Source organism: Scophthalmus maximus, chromosome 19, assembly GCF_022379125.1.
Source record: "Scophthalmus maximus strain ysfricsl-2021 chromosome 19, ASM2237912v1, whole genome shotgun sequence".
Lineage (NCBI taxonomy): Eukaryota > Metazoa > Chordata > Actinopteri > Pleuronectiformes > Scophthalmidae > Scophthalmus > Scophthalmus maximus.
The window spans coordinates 4,508,193-4,524,626 of record NC_061533.1 but is presented as its reverse complement, the minus strand read 5'-3'; positions in this window follow the sequence as shown (position 1 = coordinate 4,524,626).

The following is a 16,434-nucleotide window of genomic DNA, read 5'->3' as shown; positions in this document are numbered from 1 at the left end:
ACCAACATCCCGGGACTCACGGCGAACCAGTTGGAGAGAACGTACTGGTGCTGAAATAATTTAAAAGACATTTTAAAAGGCTTCATACGTACATGCCTGACCCTTCTATGTTTCCCTGGCCGTTGCTACAGCGCGAACTAATAAAAAGATTCACAGAGAAATAAAAGATACACTATTGAGCCGCTTTTATCACAACATACATAAAGTTTTTTTGCAGGGTTATTAAATGTATGTTGTTATCCATCCATCCAGTAGCTATACCCTTATTTCTTTTAGGGTAATTTGGCAGGTAGTGGTCTTGTCTTAGTGAACATTTTTCTCAGAGACTTCATTTTGCAAAACCAGTGAGTCGCCCTCTGCTGGTGGTGCCAGAGAATGCAGGCTTCAGGCACTTCCGCATTGGCCTCATTTTCTGGACCCGGGATGGTTCTGTGCCAAACAAGGGAGGTGTGGTAAGATGAGATGAATAAATATGATTTTATTAATCCCACGCCAGGAACATTCGCTTGTTGCAGCAGCAGCAAGAGTCAAACAGGCATCAGGGAAGAGGTAGAAGATATCACAAAATATACAATATACATGGAAGAAAGATAATAAAAAAAAGTCTATTTAAAAAAAGCTATATACATTTTATACAGAGTGCAAGTATTGCCTTGTGATAATAAGGGTAAAATTGTGCAGTGGTTTGGATTTGAAGTAAGAAAAAATAAGTAATAAATAGATATGAATATATTGCTCAGGATGATAAAATATTGCACAGGTGTGGTGGATAGATATCAGATATATCATATGGCATCTTTAGTCTCAAATTAACCAAAGCTGTACATACAGTACCCGGACTGTGGAAGGAAGGTCGGAGTATCTGGAGAGAAAACCCACGCAGGGGACCTTCTTGCTGTTTGTAGTCAGTAATGGTATATTTTTTAAAAATGTTACATCTTTGGATGGAAACGGTGGGCTGCAAAATGAAATGTACAGTCCAGCCAATAATGAACATTTTGTACGCGTCACTGGTTCTCGTCGCCGCCACCTGCTCGCCATAATGACGACTCAATAATAATGACCGATACCCCAGCAATAGTTTCCTCTTCATTGACGATCACGTGACCTTTCGGGGAGGAAAGATGAATCTGTCGCCACAGCAATGTGCAGCCCGACCCTCCTCCATCCACAGTCACAGGGGGCGCGCGGTAAACACTGCACCCCATATACACAGGATACCTCATATCAGCCCATCTCCTAATTTTCCTGAGAAACGCTTTTACGATTGCCAGGAAGTAATCGGGCTGGCGCCTGTGTTAATTGCATTTTGAGATTTGGGGGAATTATACACCAGTCGGAGTCCATGTTGAGTTATTTTGTTTTTCCAAGCAGCTATACTGTGAGGATTCCGTGTGAATATTAAAAAGGCGGGATTGTTTAAAGTGGGACACACGACATGCGATGCGTACCGCTGGCAAAGGTAAAGTAGCAGTGGGGGGAGGCGGCCTGTCGGTGTTGTCGATGCAAATATTTCCCTAATCTGTGTCTGACGTTAAAAAAGAGTGGATGCTTTTTGTTGTAATTCCAGCTCAGAGTAGCTCAAATGCTTCAGGGGAGCTTCAGGCGGACTGAATGTGTTCGCTCGTCATCTGCTTATTTCTTACTGAAGAAAGCTGTGGTTGAGTCTTCTACCTGTACAGTGGCTACAAATTGCCTTGCTGTACTTCCTCTATTTATTTCTAAAAATCGCTGCCTGGATGCAACACCCCAGAGGGTTTTTTTCCCCGCAGTCGCTGTACGCTCAAGACACCGACACACAAACACACTCAAAAAAACCTCCCGAGCTCACGGGATGTTAAGATCACAGTCGAACCGGCATCAACATCGACATAGTTGATAGAATGTTCAACCGCCAGGCTCCGGAGTGTCTCCCCACCTGCCGCCCCCCCGCCAGCGAAAGGGGGAGGATTGCAAAAAGCAAACCGGGAAAATGTTTATTTTCCATTATCGGGGATTAACGCTGGGACAAACAATGAACAAATGAAGTGCTGCTGCCAAATTCAACAGGCGCCGGGCCAACGGGAGCGTCTCGGTGATAGTTCAAGGCACAACCAGACAAGAGGATATTCCAAACATGCAGGGAGGTTGAGATGAATGAGAGAGATTTGTCAGAGATGGAATACATGAGATACATATTTAATGTATGGAGTTAATTCGATACATGAATAACTCATGCTGTGCATTAATATGATGTCTAACTCCTGGGGGGGGGGGGGGGGGGGGGGGGGTAATGGTGCCAAGTGGAACACATTGAAGCTCATTTGTGTGATTGCGAATTTACATTAACGGTATTTTGTCGCATCAAGTCAGAAAATGGCTGGAGTTTTTCATTTTTTTGTTGTGTTTGGATTTGTGATTGTATTCTGTATCTTTTCCTTGTTGCCTTCCAAGTGCGTCTCTGCCTCAGTTAAGTTTCCTTTTTTTTAATCCCTTGGTTTTTTCAGTTAGCTATTTCCTGTTTTACTTTGTAGTTGCATCCCTCGCGTCTCTTCACTTCCTTTCACCCACTGTGTCTTGTTTTTGTTCTCTTTACTATTCCTGTGTTTCCCGCCTCACTGTGATTTTCTGCACCTGCTCCTAATGTGTTTCACCTGTGTTCAATAAGCCCCGCCCACCTTGTGTATATATAGGTGCTGTTCTGTTCAGCAGATGTCAACTCTGGTTCTCCGTGTTGTTTCCTGGTTCTGTTTGTCCTGTTTTTTTTGGGGGGGGGGGGTTTCCCAAGTTTTTCCCTTGTGGAGGAGTTTCGCTGGACTTTGTTGTTTTTTTCCTCTGAAAACAGTGAGTCCTTTTGTTCTCCCTCCATTAAATCATGTATTTCCCTGCACAGTTTCTATTCAGAGCTTCACTGTTCTTTTTTTAAATTTAATTATATCAACTGTGGTGATACAAACTTTAATTAACAGTGGCATTAAAAAAAGTTGACATTTGTTTGATGTCCATTGGCACTGCACCATTTTGTTGTCGGTGTAGCAACACAAAATACGTCGACTGATTCAAAAAAATGTATAACTTTGCTGCATCGCAGCAGCAAAAGTCACAGAAGAGTGAAGATGTCAGTCACATTCAGATTGCACCTGCCCACACAGTCCAACTTAGCTAAATGAAAAGACCTGCATGGGCGGACGCGACACTTTAAATTTTGTTGTCTAGAAACATTTTGTATATGTGTATTTGCCTTATTTGTAAATTTTGGTGAACTCCTGATCCAGCATTGAATAAATTATGAATCATAACAAGGTGTGAGGTTAAAGTTATTTTTTAAATTTTATTTAGAAAATAAGAATGTACAGCTGGGTTTATTTACATTTTAAGTTTATTCTTTAAACGTTTAAATGATACGTGGCCGGGACTCTTTCTGTCTACCAGTCAAACATCATGCATCAATAATATAAATGTGCAAAATAGCTAAAGCTGTCAAATAAACGAAGGAGGATAGAGTAGCATTAAATTAAAAAAAATAAATGAAATGAAAGAGGAGTAAAGTACAAGTATGTCAGAGCTGCACTTAACCACAGGGCTCGAGCAAATGCACTTAGTTCCACCACCGTTGTCTGAGCCTCAGATCTTGTAATGACTTGTTTTTATCCGTTTGTTTTTAAGCTGCTGTAATGAGCTCTAATATCTTATTTTTTTTATACAACCTATAGAAATGTGTGTGTAAATTGTGTATTTGATACACGGACTGATAATATTTTATGTAAACCTAAACTATTTTGTATTTGCCCTGTACTTGCTTAGTCTCACATACTTTTTTAAAAGATACAGAATATAAGAGTGCAAGTCACATATCTATTATTTGTGCCACCATATAAAATTACTACAAATCCAAATGTTTTGCTAGTAACATGACACTTGTGTCCCCTTTGTACCTTCTGTCTGTGGCCTCTTGTACCTCGATGGAGGAGGATTGATAAGGTTCAGAGAAAGTCCAGTGCTGAAGTAGGTTCATAGCAGACATCAAAACCCCACCATGACCCAAACACCTGCGAAATAATAATCCTCTGTTCCGGGCCGAGGCTATTATTATTATTTCATGAAACATAGAATGAAAAGGTAAGCATGTAGTCGACGGGGATGAACAGCATGCGTCGAATGATAATGAGGTTGCCGGAGCATTGCTCTAGAGTCTAGAAGTAGCGCCAGGCACATGCAGATTGGATTATTTCTGTGGGGTTTGGGAGAAATATAAATTGATTTGTGATTTCAGGTAATTTCGTGTTGTGTTGGTTTGGTAAAACCTTCTAACTCTGTGGTCCAGTCTTGTGGTCAAGGTTTTATCCAAATAAGTTTTAATTTAATTTCAGTTAAAGTTTTGGTGCAGAGATAAAAAAACAGACTGGAGCAGTGACTATAAAATTGTGATAGAACTAAATTATATAAAATAATAAAAAAAAAAAGATGAGAGCATACACACACACACACACACACACACACACACACACACACACACTAAAATGAATGTAGAAATGTGAAATCCAGAGGAACAATAAATAAATGATTGGGTTGGAACTGTAGATACAAATAGATTTGTTCGCTTTTAGTTCCCCTAAATTAAATTGTGGTCCTGGTTTAGTTAGGGGTAGAGATTGTTGTCTGTGAACAGATATGTAAAAGTAAAAGCTGAAATCAAAACGGTTCCACCAAGTGGCAAACCACAGCGACGTCACCCATTGGTTTGCGAACTGCCGTTCTCATCAGCGCCATCTTGGGGGTCTTTTTGCAACCAGAGGAAACCATGTTTGGAGAATCGTGGGGTCAATTCTAAATGAGACTGCAACTTACAAAATGAACATCATGTATTGAAGAAGACTTGAAACAAGAGGCTGAACCATAGACTCCTCAGGAGAATGTTTGCTGACGTTATAAATTGAGTGACAAGAGTGAAAGAGTCATTTTCTCATAAAACTTGTATAGAAACTGACTTCTTTTTGCAACCAGTCGAGTCGCCCCCTGCTGGTCATTCCAGAAAATACAGCATTTTAAGCACTACCGCATTGGCTTTGCTTTCCGGACGTCCATTTTTAAACACGGGCCATGGTTCCCACAAGAGATGACTCGTACCCCAACCCGGAGAAATTGGAATTAGCACTACTGTTTGAGCATGCAGTTGAAAAGGAAATGAAATATCAGTTACAGTAGCTTCTTGAAAGACCTCCACAAAACAGTGCATTTGGATTGTGCTGAGTTTCCTTAAAGATTCATTATGAGTGTGGTTGGCACTGTGTCTCTTAAAAAACACACAACTTTAGTCAGTTTGTGGCTTTTCAGTTTTTTCCTCTAGGCTTCATGTGAACACATTTCATATTCTTTTATTGCAGCACGTCCCTAGGAAGATAAAGGCCAGAAAGTATAAAGGACTGACTCCATTAATTTGTGGCCGGCTGCGTGAGGACAAACGGGGCCAGAAAATATTGTCATAAACAAGTAGTTTGATGGATAGTAGATGATCTAGTTCACGTCTACATCTGCAGACTTTCCACGGGTTGATTCATGTACTGGCCGGCCCCAAAGACGAGGCCACGGGATCCGGGGTCATTTTTTTTATGTGGGATTTCGAAGAAACACGATGCGGTGAAAAGAAGACGGTGAAAAAGACACCGTTCGGGGGGACAAATCTTTTGGTCTTCAGAATGTTTGCCTTTGTTCTCAGTGTGACACGGGGACAATTAGAGGAAACACTCCAAAGTCATTTTGTGCACCACAGTTGGGGGCTCGCTTCACGGAGGCACCCTATAGCTCTACCTGTGCTTCATATAATACAGAGACCATTAGCGTTTCCAATGACGATGCAACACATTTCACATCATTGACTCAGGTCTGTGGCCAAATGGAAGCGGTAGAGAGAGGGGGGGCAATATTGCTGTGTTTTCATACAGACGCGACATCTCTGCTGTCTTTCCATTGTTAAATCATAGCCTGTAAATATTGCCATTGAAAACACTCTAAGCTGAATAACAAGAATGCATATGAATATTCAAATATATTAAACATAGAAATAATTAGGAATGCTTGGCTAAAAAGCCTTAAATGACATTAAGAATACTATATAGATAAATAAAACATACAGAAAAAGCAGTTAAAGAAGATACATATATCCATTTATGAACAAAATTGGCAGAGCTGCCTTTCACTGAGAAACTTTTCTATCCTGAGGGAAACATAACGTAATGATCATTTATGACTTTGTTTGGCCTGTCAAAAAAACAACAGTACGCATCAGCCGCAGGTGCCGTTGCTATGGAGACGAAGCCAGTCAGGGGCCACAAATTGAAACGGCCGGGGATTCGAATGACTTTGTATACGTAGTTTTTCATAGAACACAGTGCCAAAGCTAGTTACTGTATGAACTGTTAATAGGACATGACTTTTCGGCTCCCTGATCTTCTAATGGGAACTTTATTTTACATATTATTGACCAAACTTTTAATAAATAAAAGATGACTTACAGATAGATCGATAATAAAAATTAACTGGTGGTTGCAGCCCTTATCAGTACAGTGTATAACGACACAACTATTGCAATTTCCAACAAGTTGGGGACAAATTGGAGTCGGCGTTATAGATTATTTAATGCTTTATTGCATCCGAGAACCGATTACAACATAGATTTTTCCCTTTGGTTCTGCACGGTAATAACTAGCACAATTTACAACAACAAACATCGTCTTTTGTTGGAGGTTCTTTTGCGTCTACAGCAGCCCAGGCTCTCTCTCTGTGAAATGTGATGAATGCCCGGGATGACAATATTTATATGCACACTGTTGCCCATGAGAAGAATGGGCACCCTGCAAGTCTTCTTATCTGTATTTAGACTTCAAGTGGTGCAATTTTCCTTATAGATTAGAACGAACAGAGGACGCAAAACAATCAGTATGAAGGAAAAAGAAAAGAAAAAAGCTCCCAAGGCGCTGGAGGTTATTTCTGCAACTAGGTTGGCCTGGTGAAAGTACGGTGTCCAGGTGTCCTGGTGTCCAGGTTCTACACACTTTTGATGTTAAAATCCCTTCTCCGTCGTGTGGTACAATCAGACAGGCATCTGACTGGGCCCTGATGTAAATCCTAATCAAGTCATTTGGGATATCTTGGAAGAGAGGTGAACTGTGGCACGTTCTCTGACCTTAACTCACTTTACCTTTAATGAAGTGCAAGCCTCATATTTCACATGGACGAATAGGTTAATAAGCATTTTTATTTCTTAAAATTACGTCATCAGTAGCAAAGCCATCGCGCTGATCTTATTCAAAGTCAACACAAAAAGCTGAAGCAAGGATAAGAAGATTGGAGAGCTTTTATACCTATTGGGCTTCACCTAAAGGTTATATTCATCATCAATGAATCTGTTTGCCTAATCGACCAATCATTGCAGCTGTAGTTACATCTGCACGTTGTCGACAGCATTGTAAACCTCACAATATCACATTTCTGCCCCTACTTATTGTGATTGTAGCTACTGAAGCTAACAAGCTATGCAGCAAGATGGCGTCCCCGATCCTTCATCTTCATTTTTATCAAATAAAAAAACATGCAGCAAGCTGCTGGTGGTTTCATCTTCCTCTGTCATTGAATACCTGCCATTCTTCACCTGTTCTTCAGCTCCTGTTCATCACCTGACCCCGTTGGTGTATAGTCTCATAACAAGTGTGTCAGCGACTGTGGTTTCCACAGTATGTACTACTTATACATATAATACTCCTAATATATAATCATCACTTGCTTTTCTTCATCCAACATCTTTATCAATGGATTATGCCGAAATGTAATAAATACTGAATGTGCATAAAACCCTGTTCATTCATTAAACAACAGTTTTGGTTGAAGACGAAATTTGTCTTTTGCCAAAACAACATTTTTTAACAATGACATGATTGAAACATTACATTACACATTACAGAATAATAGTAAACTGGGGGATATTGTTTATCACATTTGCCCGATTAATCCTTATCCTTCCTTTTCACATCTTTTAAACTCATGCGTGCTCTTCAAAAGTGAACGAAACAGTTAAAACTCTGGTTAGAGACAAACGAAGGGGGAAGGTTGGGAGAATGGAGTCTTCCATGAATATGTGCTCTGACGACCAACCGCCCTCCCCGCATATTGTGCCGTCTTAACCGTGATATGTTTTTACAGCACTGCAGGCTCAGCTTTACTCTGACAGGGCCGCTTATCACGTAGCCCGAGTTCTGTGAGGAGCAGACTGTGTTTATTAATAATTTGTGTTATTTTTTTTTTGGCCTGCAAAGAAAGTGGCTCCTGTGTCATAATGAGTCACCGTCACAATATATTTGCCACAATAAAAACCCACGGTTTATTGTGTCTGCTGCGGCACTTTGCCTGTACATTATATTTAAGATTTGTCGCTTTTGGATTCCACTGACGCGAGAGGCGGTTGAAAACAAAACCATCCATCAGCGGAGGGAAAAACTCGAAGGCTGCTCAGAAATGCACACCGGTTCCGACGTGCCCTCCGAGAACGAAGGGGCAATCTAAAGCTAATTATAACGAACAGCATGCGACAATAGCATTAGAGATTTAAAAGCTACAGCATATCATTAATCCCGTGGCAACCGATGCAGTGTCGATGTGAGGCGCAGCAGGTCCCCACTTAAGTCTCCCAACCAATCGCGGCGCAACAGTGGAACGTCTAAGTGAATCCATTCAACCACAGCAAGTAGCAAGTAAAGTTAAGTCTTCCGACTTGTCACATACGGTGCAGAACTCTCTGTAGGTCAAAATGTTGAAGAGCTGGGCCTCGTGCATGAGGTCGCGTTCTCTGCGTTTATAGTTATCAAATATATTCATGAGTCGTTCATTTGTTCGAATTGGGAAACTTCTGAGATGAGGAGCAGCCTACAATGGTTTGACACAGGGATTGATAAATATAATTAGACAATGCATAGGCGAAAGGGGCATTAGTGACATTCCACACGACATTATTTTGATCTGACTTATTTATGTAAGGATTTAAGTCTTAAATAACACGATTTTATACACAGGTGGACGACGGTATACGTCATAAACAATGTTTCATCATTTATTCCAAATGTGTATATTTTCTCAGACATTTCTGAATTTGGAAAAAAAAAAGAAGCCTCAAACTCTTTTTAAAAAATCTTGATTTCCACCACTTGAAAGTGGCAATGTGCCATCAACGGACCACGTCACGTGCTAATACCAACACACCTCTGGATGACCAGATGGCTGCAGGTGCATTTACCATTTAAACAAACTTAGGGCAACTTTCTGTGCACTAATGTTTCGAGGTGATTGTTTAGTAAGTTTATATAATATATGATTTCAAAGAGAGTTTGTCTTTGCAAAGCGAAGCCGCGTGGTTTACGTGAAACATCACGCCATGCTGCGATGCCTTTGAAGAGCCGTCTTCACTTTTTTCCTTCCTTCACATCGGCGTCACTGTTACGGCCTTCAATCTCACTCACTCACTTGACCTCACAATACTTTCTTCAAGTAGCGGTGAGAAAAGGAAAAAAAAGTCCTCCTCATGGTTGAATATGCCTTGCTCCTATATGTTTGTTTGCTTTGCCTCAAGTGTGCGAGTGAATAAGCCCTAATAATACCTGCTGAGGTGCTGATTCCTCCTACATTGTTATTCTTTTGTGGCGGTGTTTTGAATTGTATTATTGGGAGATGTTGGGATTTGAACAAACAACAACAAAACACTCTCACGCAAAATTGCAGTGTCCCTGATGATTGGAGCATTTCACAGTTAATTATTTTCAAAACGGTAAACTTGAATACGCTTCCGTGTAACATATTAACAAGAAGGATTTCACATTATGATACTGATAATATTAAATGCCTCTTGGAGAGGATAATAATCAAATAATTAGGTTACACTGGGTGACAATTAAAATAATGTGTCGGAAGCGCAAGTAGATAGTGTTGTTCCAAAATGGCACATAGTGTGATTTTTGGAAAAAAAAATGTTTTGTATGTTTTGATCCAAGGAAAATTCCTGATAGCTTTGTTACTTTTAATAACTTACACTTTCTGTTGGGTGTTCAGGCAACAATATATTAATATATCATTGGCATTAGACATTACATCTGTTTACAACCATCTGATTCAGTTTAATGAAAGATTTTTTAACTGTAATTTGAATTTTTGGCCTTGAAATATAAATATATATATAAATATATATACTTTTTTTTCCGGTGTAAAACCAAGGTGGTGGATTCTTGCAGACCCGCCGTGTTGCTTACGGGAAGGCAAATGACAAAGTGCCTCACCGACATTTTTTGAAATCAAATATTATTGAGCAAGAGACCAACGTGACACCGGTGGGCTCCCAGATCCGATCGTTCGCCCCCAACACGCAGTGACGAACACACTGTGCTCTCAGTCAATCGGCCCATTAGCGAATGTCTTGCGGCTAAAGGCCATTTGAGCAGCGCGGGGACAAAGTACCTCATTGCCTGTGATGCATTTTCTAGAGACATATAAAAAGCGATTTCCCTTAAAATGATTTTTCTTATGGGGGGGCCATCTTCTTGTGAGTGTCCCTCTCCCATTGAGTGAGAGCTCCATTACAATGATTTGCACGGAATGAGCATGCACTTGAATGAGGCGCACACACAAACATGACACACACACACACACACACACACACACACACACACACACACACACACACACACACACACACACACACACACACGCTCGTGCCTAAGGCCGAGGGACCCATCAATTAGAGTGGATTCAGTCAAGTCATCATCATCTTCCGTCTTTCTTTTCTTTTCTTTTTGTCTTCCTCCCTCAGTGCACAGAAACTGGCACAATGGACTCTCAACCCCTCGGAGCGCTTCTCATGTGGAGCACTTGCATAAGAGTCTGTTCTAGACACGCAAGCAAAAATTAAATCCCAGATTCCGTCGATGTATTGGGAGTGGATATGTCAAGGAGGAGGGAAAGTCCGAGGGATATTTTGGGGGATCGAAGATTGGCAGAATGCAGCGGAGGCCATCAAACAGTGACTCTGCTGTTCGCCGTCCTGAAGACAAAGGCTGTTGTGCTCGTCTGCTTGTCAGGCGGCCACGTTTACCTTGTGCTGTCAGATGTCACCTCAGCAACACACACACACACAGACACACACACACACACACACACACACACACACACACCGCAGCCTCCCACAGCTGTCTTTTGATTTCTCAGTCCTATATTCACTGTTCACAAGCCTCTGCACCACCGTGATGTGCATCTCGATTTTTTTTATTACCGGTGGATTTTTCTTTTATCCACCCTAGTCCGCCCCGATGTTCACTCCCAGCAGTAGATGTATCCCGTCTGAGCTGAGCTGTGCCCTTCCTCGGCAGCCTGTAAGTGAATCGGGGTCAGAGCATGCGGCCATATTGATTCAGCTGTTTATAAAGACGGTGGCAAACAGAACCGTGTCTGAATGCCAACAGGAAACAAGAGTGGGGGAAAAAAAAAAAGGTGTAGCCCCGAGGTATCTTCCCCCCCCCCCATCTCTGTGCCCCTGTGTCCTCAGCATCACTGTCACTCCGTCTCTCATCGCCCGTGCACATATTCTCTTCTGGAGCCTTTATGTGCATGGTCACTTTAAATACGATAAACAACAACAATGTTGTGAAAACCGAGCTCCACAGAAGAGCAATGTTTGTTGTGGGGGATTTTTTAAAATTTGCTCTGGATTTCTCCGACCAAGTTGAGGAGTAATGCAAATAAATGGACTGCATGCTGCAGAACAGGGATTATTTATCCACGGCTAAAGCTCATTACATTTTTTGTTACAAAAGTGTGTCATTTTAGCTCATTCTTGTGAATTCCAGAGGGTTTTAGTCAGCGTATGAATAACTGCATGGAGAGTGTGTTGCATGACTGAGAGGTTCGGTTAGCATAGATGCCAAAATAAATAAATAATAATCGGTACAATAAATCAGTTCCTCTAACTTTATTGGAAGGAGTTTATTTGAAATACTGAATCAGGAAAAAACTCCTGATGAACCAGATAACTTCTTAGCCAGTTCCTGAGAGTGAATTTTCTATTTTTTTCTATTTTCTGTAACGCCGTACAGGCTTGTAAAACAGCGATGATTTTGACATTAAAAACAGCTGTTTTAAGTAATTTTCAAGCAAACACGTCAAACATTTGGTGGTTCCAGGTTGTCAGCTGTCAGAATTTGCTTCTTTTCTTTGGTCTTAAAACACAGTTGGTCGGACCAGATGTTTGACAACAAAGACAATATATATTCTGCAGATTAGCCCCATTTTTAGTGTATCTAGATAGAGAATTTAGAGGTCAATGTCTATATGAACAATCTCGGTGTCTGAAATGTATTATTATTATTATTATTATTATTATTATAAAGTTAACACTTGTGAAATTTCAGCACAGGTGAAGAATCAAGTGTGGATGTTATTGGGTCAGAGTAAATGAAGATGGAACACAACATAAATGACAGATTTCATGTCCGCCTGAAAAAAAAAATTAAAAAAATTCAGAGTGAATATCTCCTATGTAATAATGTAGATGAAGCCCATTCCTCTTGAAATCCATAGAGCAACATCTGAATATAATCTGTGCCAAATTGCATGCTGATAAACTGAATCAGTGAGCGTTACATCTAAAAGGAACTGTTTTAAAAAAGACAGGTGAGCATCTGTCTCTCCATAAACGATCTTTGCGGTTCGACGTAACATCGTCAGAACTTCGAACTGACTCGACGTAAAGCACAGCGGCGTGTGTCTCCGCAGCGCATTGGTCAAGCTGGGTGATTGACACGCCTGTGGAACCGTCAGAGCCAGTAGAACCGACGGACAGCATCAAAATCCCTCCCACGGACACCATTCGCTATCTGTGAGGGCGCGAACCCAAATCTACGGGGCGAACCGCGACCGCCATTTGTAACATGCGACTTCCGCCTGTGTCGTCGAAGCACGACGGGACCAGGCGGATTAATATCTTGCCAGATAACGGAATCGGATTTATGGATCAAAACACAACTTCTCCTGCAAATACTTCGACGGTAAGACATAATTCATGTTTGTCGCTGTGTTGATACTAACATTGGTGAGCGGCTGGTGAGCTGAGTGTTTGTTTGAGAGTTATAGAGGAATTATAGCGTTGGAATCTGCAGAGGCTGAAGCGTTAGCATGATGTGTAGCTTGTGTTGTTAGCATGTTGGTAGCAGCAGCTATCAAGTCTGACATGGGCCATATATTATATATTATAAGTTGTCGTGTTTATGTGATATGCCGACTTGGTTGCTCGGTGTTTTTATTTGTGTTTCGTGCAGGTGAAGAGGGTTTGACGTCGGCGTGTAGCCGGGCGTCTCTCCCCGCTCTGTGCAGATGCCGTGTGGCTTCATAGCTTCATGTTTAGCATGTAGCACGTGTGATTCCAAATTTAATTTTTAAATACGTCACTTTTTGATACTAGCTTTTTTTTTCTTCTCTTCTTCGGCTGCTTATTTGATGACAGTTGAACGGAGAGTTGAAATAAACACACTACTGTAGTTTGTGTTGTGAGCTTGGAATGTCACGACCGTCACATGTGGACATATCGGACATGTACAGTTTTCATGTTTATGCGCTATGCCGATTCATTTGCTTGTTGTTTTGATTGTGTTTCATACGGGTGTAAATGGTTGATATTGAGATGTAGCCGAGTTTCTAACTGTTCTGTGAATATGCTGTAGGGCTATATTTAGGGCTGCATCTAACGATTATTTTCATAATTGATTAATATGTCTATTATTCTTCTTGATTAATAGATAAGTTGTTTGGTCCATAAAATGTCGATCTTGTTTCCCAAAAACTCCAAGATGACGTTTTTTGTCCACATATTTAGTTCACTGTCACAGAGGAGCAAAAGAAACCAGAAAATATTCACATTTAAGAAGCTGAAATCAGAGTATCTTTACTTTTTTTTCCCATTAAAACTACTTGAACGGATTAATCGATTATCAAAATAGTTGGCGATTACTAATCGATCAATCCACGAACTGTTGCAGCTCTAGCTTCATTGCTTCATGTTGAGAAAAATTATGAGTGACTTGGTCCAATTGTGTCTGAACCAAGGCCCCGTTAGGAGCAGGTCGCGTTAAAAAGGATCTGTTCAATCTGAATGTTCTATGTTTGGTACATAAAGGGACACAGAGAATATTCCCTCCCTCTGTGCCGGAAGTCTTTTTAAATTCTGTGCGATCCTCACAACATGACCGCCGCTCCGTCAGATGGCGGCTCACGAGCAGACCATCAGCCTGTCTGTAGGGGTTCTGTGACGTTCCCCCGGCCCCAGCACGACAATCACCACGGATGAGCGTTATTATTCCGGGTCCTCGGGGGCCCTGGGAAAAGCATGTCTGGCGCACGGAGTCGTCCCCAAAAACCCTGTGGTTCTATTTTCCCCGATGTGGCCCCGTGATTTAATTTGACAAGATGGGAGTGTCCTCTTGTCCTTGCCCCTGTGCCGCTGGCTCTCTCCTTCACACGGCCCTTTCCCTTCCATCTTCACCTTCCTGGCTTTCTTCACAAATTACAAATATTTTAGTCTGCGTGCATGGACTTTAAAATAAACTCTCAGATGATTTAAATCACATTTCACTGAGGGGAGTATTTCTCAGAATTCGTTTTGCCGGGAAAAAACGCCTTTCACCATGGATGCATTTTTGTTTTATGTTATAAAGAATTAACATTTCGTAGCAGATTAAGGGAAACCAAAAATTTCAGACTGACTGAATTGTCTGACTTGTTTAAGATTCATCGATCACTGTGCAGATGTTACTGATACACGGAATATACCATCCCTTTCAAATTCCAGACTTTTTCCAGACTCAAATCTTCCTTCTATTCTGTAGATTTTTCAGACCATATTTGACCACTGAGTACAAAGAGCTAGATGTTCATTCAGTAAATATTAATTTATAGATTTTATGTAAATACATCATTTTAAAATCCAACATTTAACATATTACATTCTGACTGTCTGCTACTATGTTGCACTACATACACAGAAAGTCACCTCCAGAAAGTTGATTGTGATGTGCAGATTGCTATTGAAATATTTATTATTCCAATTCCAACTTTACTAGGTGTGTCGCTATGGCGACATTTATCACTGACCGTGGGAAAATGATCATTAGTATTCTAAAATCTTTGAACACAAACATTTTTCTATACTCTGTTCTTTTTTGTATACTTATCCAGACCTGGAAATTACAAAAAATCTAATTCCATGCCTTTCCATACTGCGTAGGAACCCTGATATTCTTTACATTGTGTAAATTACAAGTTCATCTCGACCGCGGTTCCTCTGTGTACACATATTTTATACAAAATCATTTTTTAACATAAACCTCTAAACAGCTATGATTGTGAAATTTAATATAAAGTGAATCTGAATATGTTTCTATCTTACACTGAGCGACTTTCATATTTCTATTAACCCGAACGTGCGGTAAGCTCCACCTTTCTTTGATGACAGTCGTGAGGAATCATCTATATTTTTTATCTTTTGCAAGTAGATGGAGGAAGAGGAGCTGTGAGCTACGGCATGATGGGTAATTACACTCAGAGACTGACTGCTGGGACACGTTACTACACGACGCTGCAGCCCCTCTCTCTCTGACGGGGCTGCTGATAGGGGAACCATGGAAATCCATTTCATATTCTGAACGATGTGCTAATAGAAATATTCCGTTAAGTGACGTATCCAGGCAATCTGCTCCGCTTCTCCGCAAAAGACAAATCCATCATTGTGATGGGTGTGCTGTTGCTCGTCCGTGTTTTGGGGACGATGCAGTTCAGTTTAACAAACCCTCCGACGCCGTTAGCTCCCTGCAGCTGCCGTGTTCATCGTGCAGTGGTTTGTTTGAACGCTCGCTCCTCTTTGTTAATCCTTCTTTTATCAAACACCCTCCTCACACCTTCAAACCCCCAGTGCCACATCACACAAGAGTTGGACCCCCTTTGTATTTACGTTTCAGGTACCGAGGAGGATGATCGGAAAAAAAATTCATGCAAGTCATTCCAAGACTGCAATAGCCTGAAAAAGAAATATCTAATCAGGTTCGTGCAGTCCGAGCCAAAGCACCCAGAATTTTGTGTGTTAATGAGGGATTCTGTGTAAAAATCCATAGACCAATCCCAGGAGCCTGCATGTCTCTCAGTTGGCAGCTGTTCCTACAACACGGTAAACGGTGCATGGCCAGGCTTTATAGTCTGTAATGCGACTTTGAAAACTCATTTGCAGTTCATAATTGAAAGGGGAGCCTCAAAGTTTCACCGTCGAGAGACATTTTGTCAAACATTTTATAAATCAGTGTCACCTGCAGGTGAGGGATGACCTTTCCCCGACTGCGGTTGCATTTATCACCCGAGCTCGCAGCCACATTATCAGCGGTG